Genomic DNA, 15,348 nt, shown 5'->3' on the forward strand with positions numbered 1-15,348 from the left:
AATTATGCCTACATAATGAAGCCTCTATAAAAATGCAAAAGAGGCCAAATATGGTGGTTCACATAAGCCTATAATTCCAGCACTTTGGGAGGCTGAGGTTTGTGCATCACCTCAGGTTAGGAGTTCAACACTAGCCTGGCCAACATGGTGAAACCCCATCTTTACCAAAAATACAAAAATTAGCTGAGTGTGATGGCGCATGCCTGTAGTCCCAGCCACTAAGGAGGTGGAGGCAGGAGAATCACCTGAACTCAGGAGGCGGAGGTTGCAGTGAGCCGAGATCGCACCACTGCACTCCAGTTTGGGAGATAAAATAAAATAAAAATAAAAATAAAAACAAATAAATCAAACCCCAGAAGAGCAGAATTCAGAGAGCTACCAGATCACTGAGCTCACTTGTGTAGGTGCCTGGATATGGCATGGAAGCTCCATGCTTCTTTCCACATGTCTTGCCCTGTGCAGCTCTTCCATCTGACTGTTCATCTGTATCCTTTGTAATGTCCTTTATAATAAATGAGTAAACATAAGTAAAGTGTTTCCAAGTTATGTAAGCCACTCTAGCAGACTGATGGAACCCAAGGAAGGTATCATGGGAACTCCTGATTTATAGCCAATTGGTCAGAAGCAGGTCACAGCCTGTGCTTGTGCCTAGCATCTGAAGTGGAGAGAAGTCTTATGGGTCTGAGTGCTCAGCCTGTGGGATCTGACACTATCTCCAGGCAAATAGTGTCAGAATTGAATTGAATTAGTAGAGGATGTCAACTGGTGTCTACTGGAGAATTGCTTGGTTGGTGTGTGGGGAACACCCACTACACATCTGGTATTAGAAGTAGTCTGTTGAGTAGAGTGTGAGGGATGGAAAAACACTTGTTTAGTTTTTTCCTATATCTTTATTAGCTTTTCATAGAATTTTTACTAGAATCAGAACTAGGAAAGCAAGGCAGCAGTGGACAAGGAGAGAAGAAAGAACATCAGCTATTAGGAAATAGAACAGGACCAAAAAATTCACTGAAATGAGTGTGCCAGGGAAGGTATAAAGAATAATTATTGAGTTTTGAACCAGGTAACATGAATGCTAGAATAATTTCAGGAAGAGAAAAAAAGAATTCATTTAGTTTAGGCCACTTTTTTCTCAGAAGTCAGATGAAACTTCAAATGGGGATATCCAAAAACAGTGCAAATATTTGGTAGAAGCAGAACAGGAAATCAGTATATTAAAGAGACACCTGCACCTCGGTATTTTTTGTAGCATTATTCACAAGAGCAAAGATAAGGAATCAGCTTAAAAGTTCAACAATAAATGAATAGATAAGGAAAATGTGGGACATACACAAAACAGAATACTTGTCAGCTGTAAAAAAGAATGAAATTCTGTTATTTGTGGCAATATGGATGGGCCCGGAGAACATTTTGTTGAATGAAATAAGCCAGACACAGAAAGATAAAAACTGCATGTTCACATTCATATGTGGAAACTACAAAAACATGAGCTCATAGAAGTAGAGAATAGAATTGTGGTTATTAGAGGCTGAGAAGTGTGAGGAGGAGAGATACTGGGTAACAATACAAAATGAAAGTTAGCTAGAAGGAGTAAGTTCTAGTGGTCTATAACACTGCAGGGTAAATATGGTTAATGATAATTTATTATATGCATTAAAAACTAGAAGAGAAATTGTTAAATGTTCATAACACAAAGCAGTGATAAATCTTTGAGGTGGTGAGTATGCTAATTACCCTGATTTGATCCTTATACATCGTATTTGTGTATCAAAATACCATCCTGTATCCCATAAATATGTACAGTTATGTGTGCCAATGAAAAAGAAAAAAACGTTAACAATAGTCAGGGCTGACACACAGATTTGGAGTCAACTACATAGAGCTCAGGGTTGAACCATGTACTTCCTGAAAGGAAGCCAAAGCAAGAGGAAGGCAGAGCAAGAGAGCATTTTATAGCAAAACTACATTGCCCGGAGTCGGAAGGGAGCAGAATGAGTAGTAGAGCAATTACAAAAAGAAGAACAAAATATGGACGAGGGCATTCGAAATAGAAGATTCAACAGAACACAGTGTTAGCAACAAAGGGAAGGACCTTGAGGAAGAAGTTATAGGTAGCAATGATGGATGATGCAGAGAAGTGAGTGAGTGAGTGAGAAATGGAAAGAGCTATTGTGCTTAGATCCTAAGAGTTTGCTCTTGACTCTCAAGGAAGTAAACTTGGGAAGGTGGAAATCAGATGTATGGCACGGTTCATGAAGCCACCTGGAATAACAGACTCTTCTTTAAAGAAGGATGAGGGTGAAAAGTAACTGTTTTCTATTGAAAGTGTTTTCTCTTTAAAAGAGAAAGTTGGCCAGGCACGGTGGCTCACGCCTGTAATCCTAGCACTTTGGGAGGCCGAGGCAGGTGGATCACAAGGTCAGGAGATTGAACCCCGTCTCAACTAAATATACAAAAAATTAGCCGGGCATGGTGGTGAGAGCCTGTAGTTCCAGCTACTCCGGAGGCTGAGGCAGGAGAATGGCTTGAACTCGGGAGGCCGAGGTTGCAGTGAGCCAAGATCATGCCACTGCAGCCTAGTGACAGAGCCAGACACAGTCTCAAAAAAAAAAAAAAAAGAGGGAGAGAAAGCTAATCTCAGGTAATCATACAACCCAGTTTATGTCTGTTATCTCAAGTGAATTACTAAAAGTGTGCCCTTTCACTCTTTAAATATAATCTGTTAATAAGATACCCTTGGTAATTCCTGGCCAGGCAAAGGAAGAGCAGCACTCTTTCTCTCAAACAACGAGAAAGAGGAAGAAATTATATAAAAATACAAGGAAATGCTAATATGATGATCAAGGGTGTTTATGGGTTCCATCAAATATTCTTTATTTTTCCAATAAATTATAGACTAGGATAAAAAGGTGGGTTGCAAAGTTTGGAAACGTGGCCTCATAATTTATGACTGTGGTGACTGAAAACACACACCACCTCCCTGCAGTATGGGAGGGGTCGGTACTGTGGTATGGGGTGGGGGGTCAATCTGAGTCTTCAATCTACCATTTCAATGGAGAAGAAAATCAAATTTGAAAATAACCCATGATGAAGTTTTGACATACCTTTGTGTTGTGGGATTTTTTTTTTAATTATTCTTTCGACATTTCTTCTTTACATTTTTCTTTTACTTTTTTTTAAAATTATATTTTAAGTTCTGGGGTACATGTGCAGATCGTGCAAGATTGTTATATAGGTATACACATGCCATGCTGGTTTGCTGCATCCATTCCCAGTCATCTACATTTGGTATTTCTCCTGTTACCCTTCCCTAATCTCCCAACCCCCTGTAATCCCTCCCCTGGCCTCCCCACCCCCCAACAGGCCCTGGTGTGTGATGTTCCCCTCCCTGTGTCCATGTGTTTTCATTGTTCCCACCCATTTATGAGTGAGAACATGTGGTGTTTGGTTTTCTGTTCTTGTGTCAGTTTGCTGAGAATGATGGTTTCCATTCATCCATGTCCCTACAAAGGACATGAACTCATCATTTTTTATGGCTGCATAGTATTCCATGGTGCATATGAGCCACATTTCGTTATCCAGTCTATCTTTGATGGGGATTTGGGTTGGTTCTAAGTCTTTGCTATTGTAAACAGAGCCACAGTGAACATACATGTACATGTGTCTTTATAACAGAATGATTTATAATTCTTTGGGTATCTACCTAGTAATGGTATTGCTGGGTCAAATGGTATTTCTATTTCTAGATCCTTGTGGAATTGCCCCATTGTCTTCCACAATGGTTGAACTAATTACACTCCTACCAGCAGCATAAAAGCGTTCCATTAGTCTATATCTCTGTTTTGGTACCAGTACCATGCTGTTTTGATTACTGTAGCCTTGTAGTATAGTTTGAAGTCAGGTAGTGTGATGCCTCCAGCTTTTTTTTTTTTTTTTTTGTCTTAGGATTTTCTTGACCATGCCAGCTCTTTTATGTTTCCATATGAAGTTTAGGGTGGTTTTTTCCAGTTCTGTGAAGAAGATCAACGGTAGCTTTATGGGGATAGCATTAAATTTATAAATTACTTTGAGCATTATGGCCATTTTCACAATATTGATTCTTCCTAACCATGAGTATGGAATGTTTTTCCATCTGTTTGTGTCCTCTCTAATTTCCTTGAGCCGTGGTTTGTAGTTCTCCTTGAAGAGGTCCTTTACATCATTCGTTAGTTGTATTCCCAGGTAATTTATTCTCTTTGTAGCAATTGTGAATGGGAGTTCTCTCATGATGTGGCTCTCTGTTTCTCTGTTATTGCTGTATAGAAATGCTTGTGATTTTTGTGTATTGATTTTGTATCCTGAGACTTTGTGGAAGTTGCTTATCAGCTTAGCAAGATTTTGGGCTGAGACAATGGCATCTTCTAAATATACAATCATGTCGTCTGCAAATAGAGACAATTTGACTTACTCTTTTCCTAACTGAATACCCTTTATTTCTTTTTCTTGCCTGATTGCTCTGGCCAGAATTTCCAATACTATGTTGAAAAGGAACAGTGAGAGAGGGCACCCTTGTCTAGTGCCAGTTTTCGAAGGGAATGCTTCCAGTTTTTGCCCATTCAGTATGATATTGGCCATGGGTTTGTCATAAATAGCTTTTATTACTTTGAGATACATTCCGTCAATACGTAGTTTACTGAGAGTTTTTAGCATAAAGGCTGTTGAATTTTGTCGAAGGCCTTCTCTGCATCTATTGAGATGATCATGTGATTTTATCTTTGGTTCTGTTTATGTGATGGATTACGTTTATAGATTTCCGCATGTTCATAATGGATAGGCTTTATGATGTGTTGTTGGATTTGGTTTGCCAGTATTTTATTGAGGATTTTTGCATCAATGTTCATCATGGATATTGGCCTGAAAATTTCTTTTTTAATTGTGTCTCTGCCAGGTTTTGGTATCAGGATGATGTTGGTCTCATAAAATGAGTTAGGGAGGACTCCCTCTTTTTGTATTGCTTACTTTGGTGATCAATTTTTAAAAATTATTTGAAACTGAATCTATGTGTTGTTTTAGGTCATGAAGACCCTTTCAGTATGCTAGTTCGAAGAGGATTGTGAAGCCAGGAAAGAACAGTAATTACAGCACACTAGTAATCTCTGCAGGATGCATTTAAATAATAATGATGCTACAAGCACTTATTGGTTTTCAATATTTGGTTATTACCTATCAGTAAAACATATAAAACTGAAACAATGTTACAAAACTGAATGTAAATGTGATCAACCTTGACAGTGTTTGTTTGTTTTTTGTGGTGGGCGGGTGGTTTTTTTACATTTTTAATTGACAAATAATAATTGTATATATTTTGGGGGCACAATGTGATGTTTCATTACAAGTATACACTGTGGACTGAGTACATCAGGCTAATTAATACAGCCATGACTTCAAATACTTAGCATTTCTTTATGGTGAGAATATGTAAAAGCCACTCTTTTGAAGTAAAGGTGGAACTGATGGAAGACAGAAGCTGGCAACGAGGATAGAGGACAGCAAATAAGGCAAAGTGTTAATATTTTAATCTCACAGAGCATGAATAAATAAGAGATGTGAAGAAACATAGGTTTCAGTTTATTATATTAATAGTACAGTAATAACTAATAGGGTAAGTCAAATATGATGCACAAATATTGGGCGAGAGTAGTTGAGATAAACTAAACTCTTTCCCAGCATAGAATTAATAGAATTTGATTGATCAAGAAAAAGTAAAATCATACAATGAGAGGAAAGAACAGAACAGCAGAAAAACCTGCTGTCTCGAGAAAACTAACTCAGGATAGAAAAAGGATGGGGAAGGAACTGTTATCTTTCATTATGAGTCCTTCTGTTTTACTCGGATTTTTACCCTGTGAATGCATGACTTTGCTAAAATATTAAACAGAGGGAAAAATTAATAGTAATAGATGACAGAGTCTTCCTTTCCAAGCAGCTGAGAGAGCATCAAACTAGTGCAGTCTATGATTTTAAGACTTCAAGCTATGCTGAAATGATTCCAGATTTACTTGTACAAAATGTTGGGTTTAGTAATGTGGAGAAGCCTATGGTTCTAAGAAATTAAAGGGATACTCAAACCTTTCAAAGACAAGTCCAGTCTTGAGATGTTATTCCTTCTAACCTAAGGAGAGAGAACACTCCATCAGTTGCTTTTTCTCCTGTGGATATAACAGCTCTCTGTGTCTTGAGGCAAGTGAGAATCAAGAGCACCAAAGAAATTAGCAGTTGACACAGTCCCTGCAGACTGCAGTTTTCTTACAGTCTACTGATCACTACTTATTTGGTTTTTGTTAGATTTCCTGGGCTTTTGTTTAGTAGGGGAGAGCTTAGCTTGATGCATAGTAATCAGATTAGAAACAGTTCACTTCATCTGACTTGGTTTTCATTAAAATGCCTTAAATAACAGATAAGTAAACATTATTGATGACATACTCACAGATCCCATTTGACCCAGTCTACGTGCCTAGATAAATCCAGGCAACGTCTTTCCAGGACTCAATAGAAATTGGACATTGCCTGTTTCAGTCAGCCTCAAATTATTACTGATACTCTTGTGGATTTGAATAAATCATAAAATCACCTCCTGTTTCTCTGACTGGATTTTAGCTCTGACAGAAACTCTTCGTTTAAAGACCGATTGTGTTGTCAACACTCTCAAATCCCATTAGTGATTCCTTCAATGTGCTGGCCTCCTAGGTGGGTTTTGGTAATTGTGTATCCTGTAAGACTTTCAGGAAGCTTGTAGGGTATTATTAAGCTGAGTGTACTAATGCGTTCATCCAGGGGCAACCAGAACTACTGGGATTTGAATTTTGACTTGAATTAAAATGTCAGGAAGAAATTGTCCTTTAAGCAGATGCTACCTGACCCAATGCTGGAAATCAAGAAATGAAAACTTTACCATTTAAGATGAGATAGACGATATGTAATGACATATACTTATTATTATTTTGCCCACCTCAGCACCTACACACACACAGACACACACACACACACACACACACACAGTCAAAAGGTGAGCAACAGTAGATGCCTGTGCCTTCCTACTTCAAATTGTTTGGTCATTTGACAAATATTCACTGAGCATCTATTGTATGTCTGATAATGTCATAAGCACTTTAGACACCTCTGTGAACCAAACATACAAAAACACTTGACTTCATGGAGCATATTTTCCAATGTAATCCTAGGCAATGAGAAGAATGAATCAGTATAGCATTTTGCACTTTTTTATTAAGATAGGCACAAAGCTAAACCTGGAGCCAGTCTACCAAGCACTATAGAAGAGTCATAGAGCATTTGAAAAATAAGTCAGTATAAACCTTCTTTCTGCTAGTAATCAGTTATTTTACAAACCAGTATTGTCTAGCACTTTAAATTTTCAAAGCATCATATACATATCAACATGACTGATCTTTTCAACTTCTATTATACCATTGAGAAAAGGACACAGAAAGGTTAAGTGTTCTACCTAACATTACACAGCTCATCAGAAGCTGATGCTTTTTCCATTATGCCATACTGTTTTTCTAAATTAGTGGAAAATGCATGAGACTTCAATCTTGAGTAGAGAACCCTGTCTGAGCATCAAAAGAATTAAAGTCTGAGAAGCTCATAAATTTTCATTTAATTTCAGGGATGGAGGTGACCTCAACAGTCATGATTATAAAAAGCCATTTCTTCACCAAACTACCTGATATAGCCATCCTCTGTTCATTCAGTGGTTTAAAGTATCCGCTGTCCAGCATCTGTCTCAGAAGCCTGGCTTCTGCTTCTAGCATCTACTTAATGATCTCTTCAGCCAGAGATTCAGCAGCAACTGGTTTCAATCTTGACACTTTGATAATATATCAGAGTTAAAGTTAAGGAGTTACTGAGTTCTAAGTTCTGGCCACAGGAGAAATATAGAATGTAGAATATTAAACTGAAATGATATCTCAAAAGTGCCATCTCAGAAAACTCACCTCGACCATACTCAGCCCACAAGGAAAAAAATTTAAAAAGGAAAATCCATCTCAATTCAAGTGACACTGGTTCTGGATCAGCAGAAATGTTAATTGTTTTATGATTATGACTTTTTGAGCTTCCATAAGACAAAGTAATAACAAATCTTCAAAGTCTGTCAAGTGTTTGGACCGTGGCTCATGATACAATGACTAGCAGGTTAGTGCCTTAAATCGGACTTAACACAAAGAACAACTAGCCCAAAGTCAGGAGACATGACCTCTGATCTCATTTTTGTCTTTTATTAAGTGCAGGATCCTGATTAGTAACACTGAGCTAGAGACATGCATGCATAATCTCGTTTATTTCTAAAAATAACCATTTGATGGCAACATCCCTACTTTTCTGCTGAAAAATACTGAGGCTCAGACAGGTCAAGTAATTTTCCCAACATCACACAGCTATTAAGAGCAGAACCAGACTAAGAATCCAAGTTTTCCTATGACTCCAACACCATGCCCATTTTATTAGTCTTTATCCAATTCACAGAAAATGAGCATAACGACACCCACTGAATCTTTCTCACAAAGCTGTTGTGAAATCAAGTGAGCTAATATTTACTTTAAAAGCTCTTTGAAAAAATCCACAAATTTTTATTGAAATCTTATTTCTGCTTATTACTGAGTTGAATATTAATATAATAGTTGAATTCTAAAGTCTAAAGTACAGCCTTTACCCAAATGCAGGTCATTATCATTGTTAACTGGTATGTAACAATAATGACAGCAATAAGTAACTTTCCTTATGTTTTAAGCACTGAGTACTTCTGGAAGCATTATAAGCAGAAGTACCATTAAACACTACACATTATCAACGACTATTACTGTGAAGTTATTACTATCATAGGCATCAACAATGATCCAAAAGCTGTGATTGAACGTCTGGACTAACTGTCAAAATGTGACTCAAGTATTCAGTCTAGTTCCTCTACCGATAATCATTTATGAGCCACTTACCCTCTCTCTCCCTTCACCTTCTGTCTTTAATATAATAGAAAAAGAGTAACCTGCCATTAGGTGTGCTGTTGAGATACTGCAGCTCTCAGAGACTGGCTCTAAGACATGCTGAGCCCATTAAATGCACTGTAAAAGTCCCAAGTGGTATTAATGTTTAACTTTTACATATAGTATGCTACAGGAGAAACAACTACACAGAAAATAACAATGCTAAGGGCCCTTCCTGCTAGGCCATTATAGCTAAGAATAAAAAGCCAATTGTTCCCTTTGTATAGCTTATCATAGCATGTGGTAGGGATCCTGTCACTCTGTAATGTTTTTCTGGAGTGATTGAAAGTTAAGAATATGCCTGACTAGATTAATTCCCACTTTCCACAGAATTTAACTAAACATCTTAAAAGGTGACAGTTAATGGGAACTTTGAAAGATTATGCAACAATTGACAAGCCCATGCTGATAGGATGATCTGTGTGGATAAAGCACAATGCCATGCTCTCACTCATAAGTGGGAGTTGAACAATGAGAACACGTGGACACAGGGAAGGGAACAACACATACTGGGGCCAGTCAGAGGGTAGGGACACAGGGGTGGGAGAGCATTAGGACAAATAGCTAAGGCATGTGGGGCTTAAAACCTAGATAACGGGTTGATAGGTGCAGCAAACCACCAGGGCACAACAAACCTACATGTTCTGCACGTGTATCCTGGAACTTAAAGTAAAATTAACAACAAAAAAAAGCAAAATGCCAGAGAAACTTGAAATATGTAAAAGTAATTAAACACCAAATAAAAGGTTCCACAACTTCTATTTTATACAGACCAGTAAAATGAGTTCAAATTGTTGAATTTTCATGTAAGAATGCTCAAAATTTTCTGCTACCTAGGATAGGTAAAATACACTCATTTTCTTTAGTATTTTCCTTCTATTTTTTTTGTTATCCTTTCTGATGAACAGGACTGATAAAATTTACATCTGGAGAATATCAATAAATTAGAGGGGCTGCCATTTTGTCTGGAAACATACATTTTTCAGGGATATTTGACAGCATTGCCAGAACTTCTCCCTTTAATAGGGCATTTGAAAGAATATTTGTGTCTTCATGCACATGAATGTTCATCGCAGCACAGTTTACAATAGCAAAGACCTGGAACCAACCCAAATGCCCATCGATGATAGACTGGACAGCGAAAATGTGGCATATATACACCATAGAATATTATGCAGCCATCAAAAACGATGAGTTTGCGTCCTTTGTAGGGACATGGATGAACCTGGAAACCATCATTCTCAGCAAACTGACACAAGAACACAAAATCAAACACCGCATGTTCTCACTCATAGATGGGTGTTGAACAACAGGAACACATGGACACAGGGAGGGGAGCACTATACACTGGGGTCTGTTGGGGGGAGTGGGGGGGACAGCGGGGGGTGGGGAGTTGGGGAGAGAGAGCATGGGGAGAAATGCCAGATATAGGTGAAGGGGAGGAAGGCAGCAAATCACACTGCCACGTATGCACCTATGCAACAATCTTGCATGTTTTTCACATGTACCCTAAAACCTAAAATGTAATAAAAAAAATGATAATAATTTAAAAAAAAGAATATTTGTGTCTTTAGCTTAATCCTCAGGGCTGCTTTCTTAAGCCATTGATAGTTTCATTTTACATATATGAGGCTCAAAAGATTAAGCTGCCCAAAGATGTCCAGTACATAAATTTATATGCTTGTAAGTATCTAATGCTATCGTCAAAACCCAAACTATACATATGGACTATCTTGTTTTACGTGCTTAGGTCCTGTGTCAGTGTTGCTGGGTAGTGGTGGGTGACAGAAGAAAATCTCGCTTCTTAGTTCCCCAGGCAATCAGTGGCAGCATTCACCAAAAACATAGTGATGATCCCAAACCTCTTCACATATATCATTTATTTCCAATTTTTATTTTTCTGTTACGTGTCAAAGAGGAAAAAAGCCAAGCTGAGAAGATAAATTCTAATTTTGAAAATCTAGTTTGTTCATTCTAGCTTGGCGTTAATAGAAAAACTGTTATAGAATCTTAGAAAGTAACCACTGAAACCTAAAGATTATCTGGCCTTGGCTTCATGTTTTATACATCAGGAGTCTGAGCCCCTACAGAGACTAAATGATTGCCCCTAGGTTAGAAAGATTATTAAGGGCTGCTTATACTGGTGACAACCCCCCAAAAAGAGTTCTCTCAATACCAGTGCCTTCTCAGTTGCAGCTTCACCATGAAGTCATTGCCTACCAGGTGTTTCACAAACAATGATGCCATTTTGTGCTCTAAACAACATATTTCTCTAAAACACCATGCAGAAGTTATCCTTGCACAGAATATATCACTTGTGTTGCACCTACATAAACAACTTCAAAATGCTTTTCTCCAATAAAGAGGCTCTTCTTTTTCTACACAAAGCATTTCAAGAGTAGCTCTAAGCAATTCACTTTGCATAGAAACTGGTAATAAATTGAGTTTTGATTCACTACAAGCCTAAACACTTAAGTCATGTTTAGGCTTATAACATGGCAATTGCCCCATCATTTCACATTTTTGAAACTATAGCATAAGACCCAATTAATTTTGAGAGGAAGAAGTAGATATACAACTTTTTAAAGAAGTGACATGTAAGATTATATGCAATGTGGTACATTTTCTTCCCATCACTGTATTCAAAATAGCATAAGCTTTAGAAAATTCCTTTTTAAATATATTAGGCATTTTCTCTGTAAGCATTTGAAAAAAGAGGTCTGTGAATAGAACCATTTGACTGGTTCCACCATTATGCTTATAGACCAATCAGATCCTAAAAATTAAGATAAAGGATTTAGTATTAAATTTTTTATGGTTCCAGCCAGAGTCTATAAGGAGAGTAAAGGTTAAGCTTACATCATCCTAAGCAAATTAATGCAGGAACAGAAAGTAAATACTACATGTTCTCACTTATGAGTGGAAGCTAAACAATGGGTACTCATAGACGTAAAGACGGCAACAATAAACACGGGGAATCATAGAGCAGGAGAGAAAGAGGGGACAGGGGTTGAAAAACTATTGTGTACTATGCTCGGTACCCAGGTGATGGGAGCAGTCGTACTCCCAACCTCAGCAGCACGCAATACACCCAGGTAACAAATCTGCACATGTACTCTCTGAATCTAAAATAAATGTTCAAAGTATTAAATATATATTTTTTCTTATAATTTTTTTAAAGATTTGGCTTAAACAGTAGTCCATATTAATAAAAAAGGCTTATGTAGGCAGTGTTATTTACTATTTTCTTTCCTGATTAGTATCTTTGAAAAGGGAATATAACCTATAATTTTAACGACTTTTACTATCCAGAAATCTGGTTCCTTTACCACACTGCTTTCCAACCTTTTACACGTTAGCTTACTCTTTGCTTCCACCTAGTGTAGAGTGGGTAGTATAGCAAAATTTTTTAAATGGCCTATTTGCATAAAATGTTCTTGAAAAAGAACACGTGGATTTTGTTCCTTTTGTCTTGTTATTTAAAAAATTATAGTATTTTATTTTCTATTCCAGGGGAATGAAGTTAACACATTGAAAAAAATTAAGAGTACAATTAATGTATTTTCTTTTCATTAGAAGTTCCTATAAGCATTATTTTAGCAACATCCTCTAATAGCCTGTGGCATCTTTCAGATGGAAACATTACTTTAGCAAACTTACAATGCACTGATGTACACATTTATAAAGTGTGACAACTCAAAGGGACCCCAGACGCCAGTCAGGTACTACTCTTTTATTTTTCAGATGAGGACATCGAGGCCTGAGGGATAAAATGACTTCTTCAAAGTCACAACGTCAGTATTGGCCAAGGCAGGACTAGAAATGAGGTCAGCTGGCTCCCAATCCTGGGTGCCTTTTACCATACACCCTGCTTTTCAGATTAGATGTCAGAGTTAGTGTTCTAAAATGACTCATGTTAGATTAATGGAAAATTACCTTTAGATAGCTTTAGAAAATCTCTCTCTCAGTTAGGCTAGCTCCCACAAGAACTGATTTTTCTACATTGAGGACAAACAATGATGCATCTTAAGAAAAGTAATAGTGAGGTATGAGAAGTGACATTTTAATTTTTATTTAAATTCATTATAGCATAATTCTTTTTCTTTTGAAATATGCCTAATCTTCTCTCCCTAGACCTGAATTTTTTTTTTTTTTTTTTGAGACGAAGTCTTGCTCTGTCACCCAGACTGGAGTGCAGTGGCGTCTCCTGTGTTCACATGATTCTCCTGCCTCAGCCTCCCAAGTAGTTGGGATTACAAGCACCTGCCACCACGCCCAGCTAATTTTTGTATTTTCAGTAGAGACAGGTTCTCACCATGTTGGCCAGGCTAACCTTGAACTCCTGACCTCAAGTGATCTGCCCACCTTGGCTTCCCAAAGTTCTGGGATTATAGGCATGATCCACTGTGCCCAGCAAGACCTGAAAAATGTTTAAAGTTACTAATAATCTATAATAACAAATCTAAAGGTATTAGCCAGCTTGAGTTGCTGTAATAAAATACCACAGATGGAGTGGTTTAACCAATGAATATTTGTTTTCTCACAGTTTTGAAGGCTGGAAGTCCAAGATCAGATTGCCAGAATGGGTGCGTTCTGGGGGCTCTCTTCTTGTTTTACAGAGGGCCACCTTCTTGCTCCACACAGCCTTTCCTGGAAAGGTGTGCATATGTAAATCTCTCTCCCTTTCTTTTCTTATAAGGCCACAGTCTTATTAGCTTAGGTCCCCACCTATATGACCTCTTTTAACTGTATCTCCTTACAAATACCTACATTTTCTATGTATTGCTCATGGAAGATGTGTATTAATAATGCCATGTTTTGTCTTCGGTAAAATCTCAAAACTGTGGGACACAAATCTTAAGAATTTTGATGTTTGAATGGACCTCTAAACACTTTCCATTCTGTATTTCAAATTTTATAGAACCCACAGTGGTTCTTAATAATGATATTGTCCTTATTGATTTCAAAAATGCCCTCACACTTTTTCATTATATCTTTACATCATCCCTGTGAGGAATACTTGGTAAGCGTTATTATTATGATTTTATCCATAAGGAAACAAAGCCCACCAGAAGTTACCCAGCACATTCCAGGGTCCAAAGTCCCAAAGATCGAGTCACAAATACGTAAGCCGAAGCGTGAACCAACAAGAATTGCCACCACGTATGTCCGAAGCCAGTCACTTCACTGCAAAACCATACGACCAGGGTATTTGCAATAATTTAAACTAAAATGGAAATCTAAACTTTAATTAATGACACACAGCAATGCAAAATTATAAAGAGGAGCTAGTAGAATGGGGAGCAGAAGGAATGAGGATCAAAGGCACAACATGGACAGAGCCACAGAAGTACCATACGGGGTTTCATGGCTTACTCTTCATATTTTTCAAAGGGCTTTGGAACACGGTGTCTCTTGTGCCCTCCACAATCACACAGTGCAGTAGGTAACCGGTTCTCAGCTGCAGGTAAGACAGCCCATAGGACAGTGTGAAGGCCTTGTCCGAGGTCACAAAGAGTTTCTCCACTCCCTTCCCAGTACTCATCACACACAGCCACACGGCCTGTCCTAGCTTGACCAAGTGTAAAATCAGACATTCCCCATGTTTGAGTGCCTGGAAGACAACTGTTTTCTGAAAACTCAGAAGTTCGTTTTTTTGGAAAATACTCCCCTATAGCAGTCAGGGTCCTGTCAGGAAGCTTAATCAAACTCAGATGGTTCAAGAGACTTCCCTGAATTTGACTTTAGAGGTGTTGAAGTGTGAGGGGAAGCAAGAATTAAAATAGACACCTGGCGATCACCAGGAAAGAGAGGTTGTTGCCACTCCTAGAGCCAAGGGGAAGGAAATACTGTTTGTGGGAGCCCAGTGAGAACTGAAGCTGTGAGAACAGAAGTTGTCTAAAGGAGACAGCACCTTCCAAAAAACATAGCCCAGAATAGGGAGGAAAATACACTGACTTCTCTTTCTTCCCACCCTCTGGTCTCTTGCTGGTACCTTCCACTAACTAAACTTTATCAGAATCCACCAGGAGAAGAGCTTAGGGGAAGAGTGTGCAAGGGTCAGCACCCTGGACAGAGAGGACAGGAGGAAAATAACAGACCAGTGGAGCAGGTGAAAAAGGACAATAAACTGCATATCCTTTATCTTTAAAAGTGCCTTCTATTAAAAAAAAAAAAAAAAAAAAGCTTTGGAATGCTACTAATCAAATAATTCCATATTTTACTAAAACTATAAGTTATTTACTAAAACTACACACACAGAGACACACACACAAATTAGATGATAAGTAGACAGACTTTCTTCAAATCA

General features: G+C 38.0%; 1 protein-coding gene across 1 annotated transcript in view; it reads left to right on the forward strand.

The window, feature by feature from the left end:
- Window positions 1–15,348, forward strand: part of EYS (eyes shut homolog) — a 2,025,572-nt gene that overhangs the window by 1,780,368 nt on the left and 229,856 nt on the right.

This window comes from Aotus nancymaae, unplaced genomic scaffold (assembly GCF_030222135.1).
Source record: "Aotus nancymaae isolate 86718 unplaced genomic scaffold, 86718_ANA_hifiasm-v0.15.2.pri h1tg000040l, whole genome shotgun sequence".
Lineage (NCBI taxonomy): Eukaryota > Metazoa > Chordata > Mammalia > Primates > Aotidae > Aotus > Aotus nancymaae.